Raw genomic sequence first — 16,953 nt, 5'->3', positions numbered from 1 at the left:
TGGGAAGTGGGTGGGCTTGAGGGGGTGGGCAGGGCAGGCGAGGCTGAGACATGGTGGCTCCAGCCAGGGGCCGTCTCTGGGAGCACAGCGTGGTGGGTGGTGGGTGTCTCGGGCACCGGAGGGCCTTGGGATACCGTCTGCTGTGGCGCCTCTCTTGGGGGCCACTAGCACAGACAGGTTCCACTCTGACCTCAGGGTCCCTCACGGGCCTTCAGGGTCTCTGCATCCCTCTGAGTGACCACCACACCCTCGGGCCCCACCAGGTAGGGATGTCCTCACCCAGCTGCTGACAGCACTACCCTCAGGATGCTCATAGACCCCAGGTACCCAGGTGGCCCCTGCCTCAGTGCCACGAGCAGCCCACACCCATGCCCAAAATGCCCAGGGCGTAGAGAGCCATCCCTCTGCCAAGTGGGGCCTACTCCTTGGCCCCAAGACCATTTTCCTTGGAGCCCAGAAAAGCGGCCCTGGGGCGCCCGGCCCACAGGGAAGGCTCACTGGGGAGGAAGAAGGGGGAGCTGGGCCCTATGAGGGACTCTGCTCTGGGTGAGTTTGGGGTGCAGTCAGGTGTGTGGGGGAGTAGCCCTGGAGGCTGGGAGGGAGGTTGACAGCTCGGCAGGACATGAATGGGGACAAGACCCAGGCCAGGCATCCGGTTGCTGGTCTATGTAGCAATCCAGGAAATACACAAAACCCCTATGATTACAGGCACTGTTATGGGTGCTGGGAACTGTAGCCACGGCCCCACAGCCCCATTGGGATCCTTAGAGTCTGGCAGCAACAGGGTTAAGAACTGTTTCTGAGGCTTAATCCCCAGGGGTCGGGTGGGTATGGGGTTTTTTTCAGGCCCTCAGCCTGAACACCGTGGTTCTCAGCGTGGAGAAGGGTGCTCAAAGGCAGGGGGTGGATGGAGCCCCCATAGAGGGGACACAGTGCAGGGAGGTACCCAGGAGCACCCAGGGATGGTGCTGAGCCAGTGGGGGCTCGAAGGGGAGAGGGTGGGCAGCATGATGCAGGTGCAACCAAGGCAGAAAGCCCAGTGCACAAGGCACCACAGGGGCTTTGGGTGCCTAGGAGTGGTGGTGGAGGCTGAGCAGCCGGATGGGGTGGGGGGTGGCCCAGGCTGTCCTACAGAGGACATTTTGTGTCAGGCAGGAGCACTGAACAGAGACTCGCAATCTGCCCTTGAGGCCTTTGACGCTGGGGGCAGGAGGTATGGGGGCAAACGGGTCCACAAATAGCCATACATGGTATGGAGCTGTGGGTGCCAGCGGCTCAGGGGGGGCAGTTGTCTGGCAGGGGGAAGGGTGATGATGGTCCTGGTGGGGGACCCACTGTGCTGGGAAATGGGGTTGGGGGGTCAGCCTCCAGGGCCTAGGGGACCAGGGCAATGGCAAGGAAGGGGCTTGGCCCTTCATTCAGTCTTTTTTAAGGCAGGTGGTGGCTTTGTTCTTTGGGTTCAGTTGGGAGTCTTAATTGGGCTGCAGCCCCAAGAAAGTATACAGACGGCCTTGGGCTGCGGCCACCATGCTGGGTGCCTGAGCGTTTTTCTGGATGGAGAGAAGGTCTGTGTCTTTCAAGGTCTCCAAATCTAGCCGTTTGGAGAAGGGGAAAGAAACAGCTGCAGGTGATCGTGAAGACAGGAGGCAGGGCTCCCCCTCTGTCCTGTGTGCACCCAGGGGTCTCTCCAGGGCTGTGCCAGGCAGTGATGGTGTCAGGGGCCTAGGCTAAGGACACTGTATCCACGGGACAGGCCTGCCTTGCTCCCAGCACTGTGTGGTTTCTAGGGTTTCTAGCTCCTCTTGTTCTGCCCACACCCACTTTGGTGCCGTGTGAGGTTCTGGGCAGAGGGACATCCCAGCCAATGGGAAAGGTCAGGCTATTTGATGAGGCATTGCTCTGAGCAGAAGGCTCGGGGCTGACCAGGCTGTGACACAAGGCCCAGGTCAGGGGCCCGGGCGAGGCCCCAGGACAGTGGCGGAGCACGTCTGCCAGCCACATGGTGCTCCTGTGGTCAGCTCTCCGGCCTTCCGCCTTTTTCTGCCATGTCCTGAGGCTGGTGATAGCCTGTGCTCTGGGGCCTTCCTGAGGCCAGGATCTCGGGCTGCTAAGTCTGTCATCTCCAGGGCAAGGTGGCAAGTTCCTTCAGCATTGGGCTGGGCTCCCAGACCATCTGTTGGCAAGCTTTGTCAGCCCAGCCTGTGCCCACAGGTGTGGCAGGATGTGGGAGGCGGGATGCCTCAGCCCCGAGTTGGTCCCGTGTTTCATGGAGGTATTTAGCTATCATCTCTGCTATCTGAACCTGTCAACTAGGAGGTGGCCCAAGTGTCCTCAAAGATGGGCCCAAGGAAAGGCTTGGCCTGTACTCCCTCTCTTCCTGGCCCTCCCTGCCTCCCCCCTGCCTCTCTCCTCTCTGTTCTGGCCTTCCTGGCCTTGTTTTCCTCACACGCTCTGCTGTCTCTGGCCTTAAGTGTGTGACCACCCTAGCCCTGCCTGTCCCCGCCCTTCAGGTCTCATCTCAGGCATCACCTCCTTGAAAGACCTTCCTTGACCCCAGCGCCAGCACACCCCTCTATTGCAGCCTGTCTGTCATTACAGATGGGTCCCCACCTGTGTGCTAGTGAACGGCTGACTAGTTGGACTGGGGGCATGAACGGCAGGACAGGCAGCCCCACGAAGGCCCTCATATCTCTAGGCTGCTCCCAGCCCTCTCCCCAGGGTGGGAGGTGCACAGCTGGCAGCCCTGGGTGGGGATGGCACCGCCCAGCCTGGCTGGGGAGGGGTTCTCTGGAAGGCCTGTATTTGCCTCCTGGAGGCAGCTGGGCTCTGGAGCTGCTCAAGGCATTTTCTAAAGGGAGGGGAGAGCAGCCAGGCCTGCACCCCACCGCTCCCGCCACCCTGGTCTCAGCAGGCCCAGGGAGGTGGTTGTTCCCCAGAAAAGGAAATTCTTCATGAGAAACTCTAGCGAGGCTGGAAATTCACTGGATTCCAAATAGTTGTGACCTTTCATGCTCTACCAGCAATATCTCAGGATGGAAAACAAACAGGCTGCTGAGGAAAGACAATAGCCCCCGTGGTTCCTCCGGCCGCTGGCCGTGCGGTGGGCTGGCCGCCCGGGGCAGAGCCGGGCCAGGCGGAGAGCAGAGCCTGCCCCTGCGGCGCCCGCACGCAGCACTGCCCCCCTGTGCCCGCCGGCCTGCCCCCCTGTGCCCCTGCCCTCCTCCCGCCTGACCGAGCGAGCGAGTGCAGCCATCGGGATAGGACAGGGCCGCCCCGGTGCCTTCTTTTCAAGGGCCCTCAACTGTCCCTGGGCCCCAGCAGAGGCATGAGAGCCAAGAGCCAGCCATGCCGAGTTTTACAGAAACCAAGGGAACCTGGTGGCCCAGTGCCAGGCTCTGGACCGGGCTCCTCGAGATCTTTTTTCCTGCTCGGCTCCTGAGGCCTCCAGGAGCCTCGTCTGCTCTGACAGCGGGCTGGTGGAGCCCCCCACCCCCATGCCTGGCAGACGAGCCACAGCCACCGCCACCACCTCCCCCAGCCCCCCCGCCCGCTGGCATCTGCGTCAGCACGTTGCCAAGGGTAACGTCGGGATCTCTAGGCTCCTGGGTGTGGAGGGCTGCAGAGGGCTGCAGGGAGCACAGGGCAGCACCTGGGCAGGGGAGGCCGATTCTGGGGTGTCTGTGGACCATGGCAATGAGCAGATGCACGGGGCCACGCCCAGCCTTCATAATGATTCCCCGCCCTGATCCTGAAAGGATTTAAGGGGTCCTTGGGCCTGCCTGGGGCCCCACCCCCCTCTACAGTCCTGGCAGGTGCCTGGGGACTCCAGTCAGGTGGGCATCTACTGTTCCTACAAGGGGTCCCCTCAGAGAGGCCAGGAGGCTAGAGCACAGCCCATGGATGTGTCACCTGCCCCATCATGTGAGGTGGCAGCTGTGCCTGCTGTCCCAGTCACGGGGCAGGCGGGACAGGTGGGGGTGCCTGGGCTTAGGACGAGTCATGGTCCCTCCCTGAACCACACCTGCTATCTGCGGCCAGGCCTCCCTGCCTCTGGCTGCCTTTTGTGGGAATGCCACTTCCTGGCAGCTCTGCCTGCCTGTGGGTCCGTCCCATGGCCTCTTCCAGGAGTAAAGAGAGACAGAGCTTTAGACTCAGAGGCTCAGCCATGGCCCCACTCAGGCACGGAGGCCCACTGGCTAGCCACCCATCCCACCGTGTCAGCAGGTGGGGCCCCAACACCCTGCTGGAAATCTCAGATGGCAGGGGGGTGGGCACTTCCCCCCCCACCTCTGCCCCTGCAGATCTGCTAGTGGACTGCATGGCGGCTTAATGGTACAGGCACTCTTTAGAAGGGACAGATGAAAAGGCCAGGCTATAGAGCATCACAGTGTTCTCACATGAAGACCCACAGGGAGCTCCCTAGTTGCCCATTTTCTGGCAGAGCTATTGGTGTTCTGAGCTCTGTAGAGGGCCTGCTGTGCACCTGCTGTAGACGTGCTGTGCAGATGCAAGGCCCGGACTAGAGGCCAGACGCTGAGGTGAACCCAGGTTTCCCGAAGGCACAGGTTGCTGGGGCGGGGGGGGGGGGGGGGCAGGGGGCACACACCCAGCACAGTGGTGGTATCATTTCTACAAACCTCATGCCACCTAGGGACACCTGCCCCCTCCTTCAGAACCTGGCAGGGAGCAATTCCCAGGGGTGTCCCCTGCTTTGCTTTCATGCAGAACCAACTGTGGCCACAACAGGGTATGGTCTGGGCCACAGCAAGTTTCAGTGTGGGAGGCCTGGAGTCCCCACTCTTCTCTAACAGATAGCTGGCTGACATGTGTGGAAGAGGGTCCCTGGGGTGATGAGTTGAACACGAGGACATGCCCTGTAGGGAGACAAGTTCTGCAGGTGACGGGTGCTATAAAACCAGACTGTGGTTGTCACCTCTGCTCAGCCCCAGCCAGTGGCCCCTCCTCATCCTGGGGCCCTCAGCTCCCCTGGGACAGGTCACAGCTCCACCACACCATGAGGCCAGGCCCAAAGCGCCGTCATTCACCCACCGTCTGTGGCACGGGCTGTGGACATTAGGCTGGCACACACTGGTACTCAGCAGACTAGATGGAGCAGGAAACATGCAGGCTGGGGAAGAGCCAGGGGTCAGGGCCCTGTCTTCTGAGTGTAGCTGCTGGGACACTCAGCCTTTCTGGGAGCCCCTGCAAGTGCCAGGCCCTAGGGGCAGAGGTGTGCAGTGTGCCCCAGAGGAGGGGGCTGCTCAAGGCTGTCCTACAAACTGTGTACCTGCACCCCGGCACTGCTTTGTCATTCAGCCCTAACAGGAGCTTGTCTTAGTGCCTTTAAAAGTGGCGTCGTGTCACAAAATGGCACGTTGATGGTGATGCACTGGATTGCAGTGAGATAGGTAGGCATTTACTGATGGTTAGCAAAGCTAGAGATCCCAGAGCTGGGCCAAAGGAGGAGGTGATTAGAAAGGGCAACAGCCAGATGGGGGTGATACCCCAGCTCAGATTTGGAAGGGATCTCACATGTGTCCTAACCAGCCAGCTTTGCAAATGGGGAAAGTAGGGCCTATGGATCAGCATCACGTGTCCCAGAGCTGAGTCTGGCTCTCAGGGGATGGCAGGCTGGCACTGCTCCCTCAGAGATTCCAGGGGACTCTGGAATCCCCATGTCCTGTAGGTACAGGATGCTCCAGGGAGGGCCTGGGGGCATGGGCGCTTCCCCCCCCACCCCGGGCCTCAAGAGACTTGAGTAGTTGTCAGGGTGGGCACTGCCCTCACCCCATCAGTGGCAGGACCACAAGCAGCCTGAGCAGAGTACATCCACACTCTGCCTCCTGCCCCTGATCCAGTCGAAGACATAGATCCAGGAATTGTACCGTGGAGACTTGGGACAGTGCTGGGAAGGCATGTCACTGACCTGCACGGAGGCCGGCCCTTCCCCACCCCCACCCCAGCACTGATCTCCCTGAGCACCTCCTTCCGATCTCAGGATGTGCCAGGGCCACATCCAAGTTATTACAACCTCCACAAATCATGGATGACCCTGGGACATCAGAGACCTCCTGGACCAGAGCCAGGAGGCGGGCCTGCTGGCAGAGGGGCCTGGGTTCCTTGGAGTGGACAGCCCCAGGTGCAGATCCGAGCCACTCTGTAGAGACAAAGGCACTAAGGGGGCCAGGCCATGATGGTGCCTCCCCCTGCAGGTACAGGGGGACACAGGGCTCAGCTGGCCACAGCTCTCCCCAGCGGCATCCCCTTTACAGCTTAGACCAACTCTTTCTCTCTGTGGTTGGCTATAAGGGGGACAGGCACATGTGCACTCACAGCCAGATTGCTGTCGGCCCAGAGGCGCTGTCGGTGCTTGTGAACGGTACCCTGCCACCTCCATGTGAGCTCATCAGGCTCTGGGCCCATCCAGGGTCCCTTGCTCTGTGGCCCAGGCCTTGTCCCAGCCCCAACAGGGCTAAGGTCACCTGGTTCTCAGCAAGCCCCTGGCTGTGAGCCCATGGCCCCCACTCAGAAAGTAGCCAGTGTATCCGCCTAGGGCCCTGGCCTTCACATTAGTCCCCATGGGGTGTGTGATGGGTGACGGCAGAGCGGAGAAAGGGTAGAGAATGCAGCAGCTATCAGCTGTCACTCCCCCTCAGTACAGCCTGATGCCTATATGTGGCCCCTAGCACTTGAGCCAACTGATATTTCCATTCCTTGGGCTGACACCACCTTCCCTCTGCTCCCAGGGAGACATGCAGCCACTGAGGCCGTTGTCAATAGCAGTTTCCTCCGTTCCACCTTCCCTTTTGCCCTGGAAACTTGAAGGGCTCCCATTTCCTGTCTACCTTGGCACTTGACTCCTTGCCCTGAGTCAGTCCTCCATCAGACATCTCCTGAACAGAAGGACGCGGCGGGGCACTGGGCTCAGGGCCCCCCACCTCCCTGCTGCGCTGTATGACCAGCCCCTCCATCCCAGCTCTACACTGCATAGTGGAACTTTGGGATCCTAATACAGCCTTTTCATTCCTCCCTGCCTCCTCATCTTTGTCCCCCCAGCGCCGCCATCGAGCATCTCAGCCACTCTTCCATGCTGGTCGCCTCCTGCCGTGTCACCAGAGGCCCCTTGCCCCCCAGGCACAGGCCATTGCTAAGCACAGCTGGGACGCCATCCCCGTTCCTCGCTTCTCCCACCAAGACAGACTTTGCCACGCACTTTGGCAGAATCTGCGTGGGGACGTCCACAGTGTTCCAATCTCTGAGCCAGGCGGCCCTTCCAAAACAGGAAGTCAACCAGCTTGGGCTCTGGTGGGGGCCTCCCTCGGAGGCAAGTTGGGGTCAGCCTCTTGCCCTCGTGCTGGCGAGCCTTGAGGGAGGGGAGCAAGCAGGCGTTCTCTGCACTGTGCCGGCAGAGCTGCCCCCCACACCTGCCTAAGGGGGGCACCGAAAGCCAGGTTAGCAGCAGCAGAACCTCCCTCTCTGCACAGCAGCCCGCTGGAGGGCCGCAGCTGGCCGGTATCAGCTCACAAGTGCCAGTTTTTCCATTTTTAGAAACTTGGTGAGCTGTTTGACATCATGCTGGTAGCTCAGAATCATCCAGGAGAGGGTATTCACATCACAGAAATTGGCAAATGGTGCACATCAGCCCTCTCCCAGCCGGCTGTTAAACATTCTGCAACCTACTGCAACCAGTGACCCTGGCCCTGACCAGGAGGGCCAGCACCAGGGCAGGCTCACTGAGAGGTGATTTACAGGATTTGCCGTCCGCATCATTTTGGAGAGCTGGGCAGTGTCCCTCTTTCTGAGACTCAGCAGTTCCCTGTTCTGGCCCGGTGACCGCAGGTGTTATTTCTGTTCACGCTCATCCCGTTCGAGAACAGTAATTTGCCGGAGTGGCTCCACGCTCGCCCTGGGTTCCCCCTCCCACTCTCCCCAGGCAGATTTACGAGAAGCCTTTCTGTGCAGAGAAGCAGCCTGGGAGCTGGGTGGTTCTGCTTTCTCTTTGTCAGCACGTTAGCAGACTAACATGAGCCCATCTGCTCAAGCTCAGGCCCGTCCTGTATTCTTCTCCATCTGAGAGGACAAGCCCTGGGATACTCTCATTCAGGAAGCATTTCTTACACACCTCCTGTGTGCAGTGAGCTCCCCGTCTAGGCACAGAAATGATGATGTCCCTTCCTCCCCTGAGGTCAGATGAGAATGGCATCATTCAGCCCCTGAAGGGCTGGGGTAGCCCTGCCAGCACCCACTTCCATTGACCCCATCCTCACTGCCAGCGGCTTCAAGGCACTTCTGTGAAGCAGCTCTTTGGGTTTCGAGAAGCCAGGAAGGCCTGCTCTGCCCCAGAGACCAACTTGCTGGAGAGAAGGGGGCTCACATATCAGGGGCCGGGATGGATTAGGATGAAGGTGGGAGTAGTAACCTGCACTCAATGTGGACCTTGTAGAGTCCAGCCTGGCTGTGGGGGCCATGGGAGCAGCCAGCAAAAGCAGGACCGAGGGGCTGTCAGGGGGTGGGGAGTGGTGGAGAGCTAGGTCACTGGCTGCCCTACGGAAGGGGCAAGGTTCCAGGTACTGCATCCAGTCCTCAGCATTCTGGGGTGCTGGGGGTGGACATTGGTGCACACACACCCCGGGATGGTGGAACCAGGGTTCTCTGGATCAGCTGCATCTCCTACCATCTGTACGCTTCCCCCTCTGCCCCCTGACCCGTTCCAGAGGATTCCCCTTCCACTGGCCACAGAACATCTCCATCCTGTGCTTACCCAGGATCTTCACAGTGGAACTTCCCTACCTGCATCCCACCCGGCGCCCCCAGGCCAGGGGGGTCATTAATTTCCCCAGCACCTTAGTTCTGTTCCCTATGCACACATTAGAACAGCTCTGGGTTTTAAGGCACAGATTATTATTGTTTTAAGCAATTTCTATAATCCGAGAACTGAAAAACAACTTGTCTGAGTATCAAGAACAGACTGCGGGGAGGAGTCTGAGAGCAGTGGGGGCCACACTGACCTAGGGACGCTCAGGAACCGGCTAAATAGGGCCTGGAGGTCTGCCATCTGGGGGAGTCCCACAGCTGCCCTGAAAAACATCAGAAACGCTAACAGGTTCCAGGCAGGACCCCCTCTCTGTGCATCTGTAGGGCCCCTGAGGCCCCACTGGCTCTGACGGTCTAGAGTTTCTGGGGAGATTGGAGTAACAGCTGAGGGGAGGGGAGGGGAGGGGCCGTGGGCATCTGAGGGGGACACTGAGGATGTAGCAAAAGGCACCCCTACTCCCTGTGCATGGCTCCCAACTGGACACATGTCCTCAGGCCCAGAGAACAAGCTCTGGCTGGCCCCGGGGCCCCGGGCTGCAGCTCCCCCTGACCCTGCCTTCCTCACCCCCAGTTGGCATCGCTCGGGCTCATGCACCTTCTCTAATTTCATTAATAAAGCCACAGTCAGCCAAAGGCCCTGGGCCGACTGAGGCAACCTTTAGTTCTTGGATGGCTTCCCACCCTTGGGCCAGCAGGAAAGGTATTAGGGGGAGACTTCGACTCCATGGCTCTTTATTCAGTATCCACCAGGCTCACAGGCACACCCCCCATGGCTCCTCTCTTAGCCTTGTCTGCCCAAGGACAGGACCCCAGGAGGCGGGAGGGAGCAGTACCTGGCCACATGTGGCCCCTGGTCCTGCACAGCCTCTGCTTGGATGATTGGGTCTGACCTTGGCTTCCTCATCTGTAAAATGGAACAGTCCCTCAGCTCAAGGACAAGACCTAGTTTTAGTGATACCTGCCTTTACCTGGGCTTGGTGCCCACGGGGCCTGGAACCGTGGGGCTCGTGCTCTGATGGAAGGGAGTACAGGCATTGGAGTTTAGACCCTGGGCAGCTCAGCGGGGCAGTGAACCTCTCCCGGCCCCCCACGGCCTCCCCTGTGCCCCTGCCTAGTACGGGTGACAGGGAAGGCGGTACGGGATTCAGCACAGGCCTGTGGGGAACACAGTACTCTCCTGCCATTTCATTTCCCTCTCACAAAAGACAGCCATGAGCAACCCCTGGACCAGCACGTGGGCTGAGCCAGCACACGGCTGAGGTCCCCCAAGACCAGGGCCGGCCCACCGCGGAGTGGGCAGGGGCCACGTGATTCTCCAGGGTGGTCTGTTCCCCACCTCTTGGAAGCCATCCCACCCACCTCCCGCTCAGTCCCACGTGGGCCTCCTAGGGCCAGACTGCCATGTCCCCCAGGACATGACACCACAGAGCCATCAAGATGTGGGCAGTGCTGGACGGGCCTGTCACGCATGGTCTGCTCTGACACTCAGACGCTCTGACCAGGGGACCTGGCGTAGAGCTCTCAGAGCCAAGGCAGTGGGGCACTGCCAGGCCTGGGACAGAACATGTTCCATCCAGGGGCATCCCGGTCCCCCAGCGACACTGGTGCAGGGAGGGCGGGAGGTCTCTTTGCTCAGCAAGGAACCCGTGGAGGTTGGAGGCCTGATGACCCCCTGTCTGTCACACTGTGAGTCCAGCCTGTAGTCAGTGAGACCATGGCCATACCACTGAGTAGCCAGCCTCTGACACACCCTTCCCCCCAGGAAAGAGGGTGTCTCGTCCCCGCTCCCGCCTGGCGCTTTCTGCAGGCATAGCTGCTGGGGCTCTGGAGCCCCACAATCCAGACTGTCCTGCCCACCTGTATCCTGACCTGGGCATCACCTTGAGCCACCCCATGCTCTCTCCTGACACTGCCTATCCACGACAACGGGCTTGCACACCCCTAGTGAAGCAGAGGGGGACAGGTAGAAGGGGTGAGGTGTTTGGGGGCCCACCCAGGGAGCAATGACTCCTCTGCTGCACATCCTGAAGACAGACGGTCTCCCAGGTGAAGACAAAGGCCCTTCCTACTTTGTCTCACCTCCCCACCTCGCCTGTAAACGGGCCGAGAGGCTTGGCCAGAGCCAGCACGAGGAGAGCTGTGTCTGCTGCTGAGAACCTAGCAAGGTATGGGGTGTGCTGATGACAGTAACTGCATCCTGGGCAAGATAAAGCCTGCAGCTCCCGCCTTGGGCAAACTCAGGGATGGGCACTGGGCCAGCAGCAGCCATTCCTAGGCTGGAGGCCCCTGTCGTGGCAGTGCCTGGGATCTGCGGAGGGTCCCACGGCCTGCAGAGTTCCCTAAAGCATGTCCCGATTATGTGGCTGCACCAGCACACATGTAGGTCGTCCCTCTGTGGGAGAGGCTCTGCCCCCAATCAGATTCTTACCCGGGCTGACACCCCGGAAGACTACACTAGCCCCTTTCACCCCCTGCAGATGGAGAAGCCAGAGTTAGGGCAGTAATGGCCCATAGGTAGAGGCTCCCCATTAAGATGTCCCGTCCCCAGTGTCCCATGTCCCTGCAGGAACTGGCTACAGTGCTTTCAGTAGCCTTTGCCCCTGGAGGCGTGGCACAGGGCTCGGCCTGGGAACAGCAGCACACTCCTTGCTGAAACAGGGTCAGGCAAGGGTGTTAGGCTGGTGGGCTCCGGGGGGTCCCCCGGAGCTGAAAACGCAGAGAGGTGTTTGCACTCCAGTTTCCTCTGTCAGTGACAGTGACGGTCCGCAAGCCCCGGGCCAGCCTTGTAATCTGTGTTGCCAGCTTCCAGCCTGCACGCACCTGCGTCCTGCTGTTTGCTAATTTCCCGTCAGTGACTGACAGCAGGGGGACTTGGATCAAGCTGGCAGGATTTAACACGAAAACAAATAGGAAACAGTTCTCATTTCAGCTGCAGCAAAAGTGGCTGGGGCTCTGAACTCTGAAAGGATTCCTCCCTAGGGTGGGGACGGTGGGGAGCAGGCAGGGCCACGGCCTAGACTCCAACCAACGCTGCCAGTGGCCTGCTGGGCGGCCTGGGCCCCTGCCCTCTCTGGGCCAGAGCATGAAGGAAGGGAGCAGCAGGTGGGAGCTCCAGGCCCTTTCTGAGCACATGCTTCCCACGTTGCCCTGAGAATTTGCTGCCCCAAATGAAGAAGAGTCGTTTCTCATGCCTAAGCTACCCCTCAAGTGACAGGACGCTCCTCACTCACATCACGCTAACCCGGGGGCTCTCCCTCCCCAGGGCTGTGCCGATACTTGTGGGAGCGGGACAGTCCTTTCCATCTCTAAGATCCTATACATCATTGGTTCTGAGGTTTAGGGACAGCAGAAAGCAAAACCAAACGATTGTATATTCAGGGTGCTGGTTTCCTGGTTGGCCCCCTCAGGCTCCCAGGGGGACAGCTCTGGTCAGCCGGGGCCTCCGGGGTGTTGTGTGGCTTGGGCTGCCCAGGTCCAGGACCCTGATCCCTTGTGCAGCTCCTGGAGTCCAGGCAGTCCCCGGGGCTAGGGCACAGCATGGGCTCTCAGCTCGGATGGCTGTGTGGGCTGTGGTTGGCCACAGAAAAAAATGGAAGGAGGCAAGCTGGGCCGACCACACTTGCCTCGAGGCACTTGGCTCTCAGCCCTGTGCCAGGCATTGTGGGAGAGTCGGTGGTGGCCTCAGCCCTTCTCCAGGGGCTGGCATCCAGGGGAAGATGAAGGTAGAGGACAGAGACGAGGCCCCCAGACGCAGTCACGGGGCCCTGCATGCAAACCTCTAGGCCTCCCACCCTGTCAGGGTGTGGCCCCCACCACACATGTGGGAGAACTCAGGTTCTAAGAAGAAGTTCCCCAGGTGGCCCAGTTCGGCCCTCCGTCACCTTCTAAGCAGAACCCTTGGCTCTCCCCTGCCATGGGGGGAGGGGCGGGGGTGAGAAGCTGCTACCCTTGCTATTACTTTGGGTCACTCTAGTCCCATCCAAGTACACATAGGGAAACCGGGGACCAGCAAACAGAATGGCCCATGGAGGGTGGGTGCCAAGCTGGATGGGAAGCATCAGAAGCCGGTGGTCTGCAGCTGAACTGCATGAGGCAGGAAGTGGCTCTCCCCTATCTCTAGCAGGTTCGGAAGGTTTTGGGCTATTAGGACCCGAGATTCAGCTTTACCGGCAGCCTGTTATCTTGTTTAAACAGCCTTTGCTGTTTGAAGTGGCAGGCCTGGCCAGTGCTCTTACTACAAGCGTTGCAATTGTCACTGGACCGGGGGGCATGGGGACTGGCAGGCAGTGACTGACTTCTGCACTGGTTGGAACATACCCCCACCCCCAGAGAAGCCCCATCTGTTGTTGGCCCGAAGCCTGCAGGGCTGAGCCCTTTAAAATGGGCCACTCCTGATCCTCCTGTCCCCTTCCCTCCCTGCCCAGGGGTGCAGCAAGGAGGGCAGGAGAGATGTGGGAAAGAAAAGGAGAGAAGGTGGTGGGAAGGTTAAGGGCCTCATGAAAACCCGGGACCGTCCAAGGGCATGAGGTGTGCCACCCTGAGTTGCTAATCTTTCTGGGCCACATGCTAATCTCCACTCCTGCCAGGGAGTCCTGTGGCCTCAGGGCTGTTTGTCTGCAGGTGTCAGCAAGGCTGGCGGCAGTGGGAGCAGCAGCCCGGCAGGCCCACCCCCAGGTGCAGACAGTGACACTGTGGAGTCAGGGCCTGGGGCCACCACACAACCCCCCCCCCCGCCCCCGTTGGCCACAGGGGACTGAAACAGGAAAATAAAACCCGAGACTGCATCCCCCAAGACACAGGTAGTTCCTGATCATTGTAAAGCCGGAAGAGCTCCTGCTTATCAAAAGCCTTTTCAGCTCATTCTGCCAGATTGATCCGCTGAACAAGAGCTGAAGTGAGGACATAGGCCAACTGTCAGTGAAAGACCAGGGCAGCGCAAGGCCCGTCTCGGGGAGGGAGGCCGGTCCTGCTGTCCGCGGTGGCCCCTGCCACACGTTGGCCGTCCTGGGCCCGGGAGGAGGCTGGGGGCAGTGCGAGGCCCGCAGGCCATCTGTGGGCCAGGCCCTGGGCGGTGCACCTGTGCGGGAGGGCAGGGCAGGGGCCCTGGGCACCCGGGGCCCCTCCCACCCCACCCTGGCCCCCGCACATGCACCTGCCACACCTAACGCATGCCCACGGCGTGCGCCTTCTGGCCCTGCTGTCCTCACCCCGGTTCGGCAGACCGCCCTGGCTGGGCGCTGGAGAGACCAGTGCGCCTGACAGACGGGGCACTGTGCTCACGGCAGATGATGAGCAGGACAAGAACAGGGTCCGATGGCGCCGCCGGAAGCTGTTTCGCAAATTAACAGTTAAGGTCGGGACTAGGAGGTGCTTAATGTGGGGGTCAGGAAGGGCATGGGAGAGCCCACCCTCTCTGTGGGAACCCCAGGGAAGGACAGCACAGTGGCGGCGGAGGCTCTCGCGCAGGGAGAGAAAGATGAGTCCGGAGCCTAGTGGAACACGCCAGATCATCTGCAGCCATAGAAGCGACTGGGAAGGGTTCGGGAGACTCAGAGCAGAAGGCCAGGAGACAGTCTGGCAAGAGATAAAAGTGGGAGCGCTGGGACGGACAGGTGTGGACAGATCCCAGCTGCGTCTGGAGGTACCATCAGTGGGACAGGGTGGCAGCAGAGCCACAGCCTGACACTGGGCCCTCTACGGGCTGTCACCACCACCCCCCGCCCCAGCCTCAGCTAAGGCTGTGCCCACAGCCTGGGATGCCGCTTGCCCCGGTGGCCGAAGTCGGCCCCTTCCAGCCCAGACTTGGCCCGTCCCTCTGTGCCGCCTGCCCTCAAGCTTGCATGGTGTGGTGCCGGACAGTTAGTGGCACCTGTGTCCTTCCCCTAGGGGGACTCCGTTCGTATAAGCTTCCACTGCTCTTTGCTCTTTGTCCGTCCCTTGTCCCTCAAGGCAGGAATATGCACGACACTAAGTAGGAGCTTAAGGTGTATCCAGGTGACCGACTGGGGTCCAGAGCAGAGGAACGAGAAGGGCAGCCAAAGCAGCAGCAGGGAGAGGTTGGGCCTGCATCTCCGCACCGCACTCAGACAGTGGTGCTCAGTGAGTGGGGTGCTGGGCCTCCAGCCTCCTCACATCATCGCCTATTGACCACGTTTCTATTGTGACTCATTGCATGATAGCCTAAAATAACTGCTGTCTCCTGACTAGCAGGACCCAAGGCTGGTAAAGTTCAAGGAGAACCAAGGCGGCCCTCCATGGGCCTGGCCGCACAGTGGGTGGGCAGTCGTGTTGGAGCAGACAGGAGTCTGAAGGCTCCTTGCCCAGGCCCCCGCCCTCTAGGGTCGCATCTTGCCTTGCTAAGGGATCAGCCGCTGACCCTCCAGAATGTCCCACATATGCCTCTCAGGGAGCCCTAACGCTGAAATAAGCCAGAGAGAGAAGGGGGTCAGATGGAAGAGGGGTAGATGCTGATCTGAGTGGACAGCCGACCAAGGCTCAGAGAGCAAGGTACTTGTGTTCTACACTGGGGAGACCTGGGGCCACAAGAACAGAGTGGGATAGGAAGGCATCGAGTTGGGGGTGGGGGTGGGGGTTGCTAAGCAGAAGCAGCCCCTGGTGGCTGTGACAGATGGAGGGGAGGGAGGGACATGAGCTGCTGTCCCTGCGTGTGGACAGAACTGTGTCTGTCTGTCTCGGCCTGGGCATCCTGAGGGCTTGTGCCTCATGACCTTGAGGGCCTCAGTTTGGCAGGGGGTGTGGGGGTTGAGCGACGGACCTGAGCCTGGGCAGCAGTGGGAGGCAGGGGCTGTCCTGAGGGAGAATGCTCCTCCGCCCAGAGGCCCTGAATGCCATGAGGAGGGGAGGGGGAGCAACAGGGCTTCCTGGCTCTCCCACATTGCCTTGGTGGCTCTCCTCTCCGCACTGTCCCTGCACATTGGCTCCAGGGACAGTCAGGGGCTCATCAATTCATTAGCCTCATTAATCCAGCTCTCCAGTCTGGCAAGGCAGCATTTAGGTTTGTGGGAGGAAGAAGTGGGAAATGCTAACCAGATAGATCTAGAAGTGACCCTGGTCATCTAAGCTCTGTCCCCAGGCATGTCCCCCTTTCCTGAGGCCAGTAGCAGTGAGGGGGATGACAGGCCTGGGTGGCTGTGGCTGTTGGGGGCTCTCCTTGGGGTGGGGTGGTAGGCCTGGCAGCAGGGCCTAGGCAGGCCAGGTCAACCCTCTGAGCCCCACTTTCCACATCTCTAGAATGGGAATATTGGGAGGAGCCCCTTAGAGCCTCTTCTCTGAGATGAACAGAGCTGGACATCTAGGCATCATGGTAGCCCCCACACAAAGGAAGGAGCAAGGCCCAGAGCCATCAGGGCCAGTTGTTGAAGATGACACTGCCCAGGGCAAGGCACTATCCGGTGCTCCTTCAGTAACGCTGCCAGCATCTAACCTCCTCTCCCATCGGGAGGCCCCCTCTTCCCTGCCTACTACCCTGTCTCTCAGGAAATGTGGAGTCCCCTCAACTCCCAGAGACCTTCCCCTACCAACAAGTACTCAGTGATGGACAACATTTCTCAGGCCAGCCAGCCAGGGCCAGGCCCGTGTGCCCCTGTGAAGGGACGCCTGGCCCAGCCTGAGGATCAGCAGCCTCCTGCCATCGGTCTGTGTTGCTGTGTGAGGTGGCGCTGAGGGTGGAGGCTTGCTCGTCAGTTGTCATGGAAACAGCAGTGAGTCTGCTGAGCATCTGAGTACTCAGCTCAACGGAGGGAGGGGAGCAGCCACCCTGGGTGGCAGCTGCTATGACAGACTCTCAGCAGCTCAGCATTTGGAGGGCCTGAGGAGCTGCTGCGCTCCTCAGCCTGGTGAGCAGAGGGCCACTCGAGGCCACCCTGCCCACCCGCTCCCTGTGGGCAGCCAGACCACAACCACATCTGCCCTCTTGTCCGCACAGGATCGTGGTGATTTCCCTCCAGGCCTGGGTGAGCCAGCACACGGGCCCTGCCCTCCAGGAGACGCTTCCAAAGACGGGACACACGCAGGGGAAGGGGGTGGAGAAACACGGATTCCAGCAGGCGACAGCCTTGAGCTGGGACTGCCTGGGGAGCTCCAAGCATCCTGTCCCCATCCCCGCAGGCGTGAGCCAAC

General features: G+C 60.3%; 2 protein-coding genes across 3 annotated transcripts in view; one reads left to right on the top strand and one right to left on the bottom strand.

The window, feature by feature from the left end:
* RSPH14 (radial spoke head 14 homolog) overlaps positions 1-16,953 on the bottom strand; it is a 77,404-nt gene that overhangs the window by 33,710 nt on the left and 26,741 nt on the right. The window lies entirely within an intron of this gene.
* Positions 1-16,953, top strand: part of GNAZ (G protein subunit alpha z) — a 51,055-nt gene that overhangs the window by 23,114 nt on the left and 10,988 nt on the right. The gene's annotated exons all lie outside the window — the stretch shown is intronic.

This window comes from Vulpes lagopus, chromosome 14, assembly GCF_018345385.1.
Source record: "Vulpes lagopus strain Blue_001 chromosome 14, ASM1834538v1, whole genome shotgun sequence".
Lineage (NCBI taxonomy): Eukaryota > Metazoa > Chordata > Mammalia > Carnivora > Canidae > Vulpes > Vulpes lagopus.
Note: the sequence above shows the minus strand (reverse complement) of the source record. Positions and strands in the feature narration are given on the sequence as shown.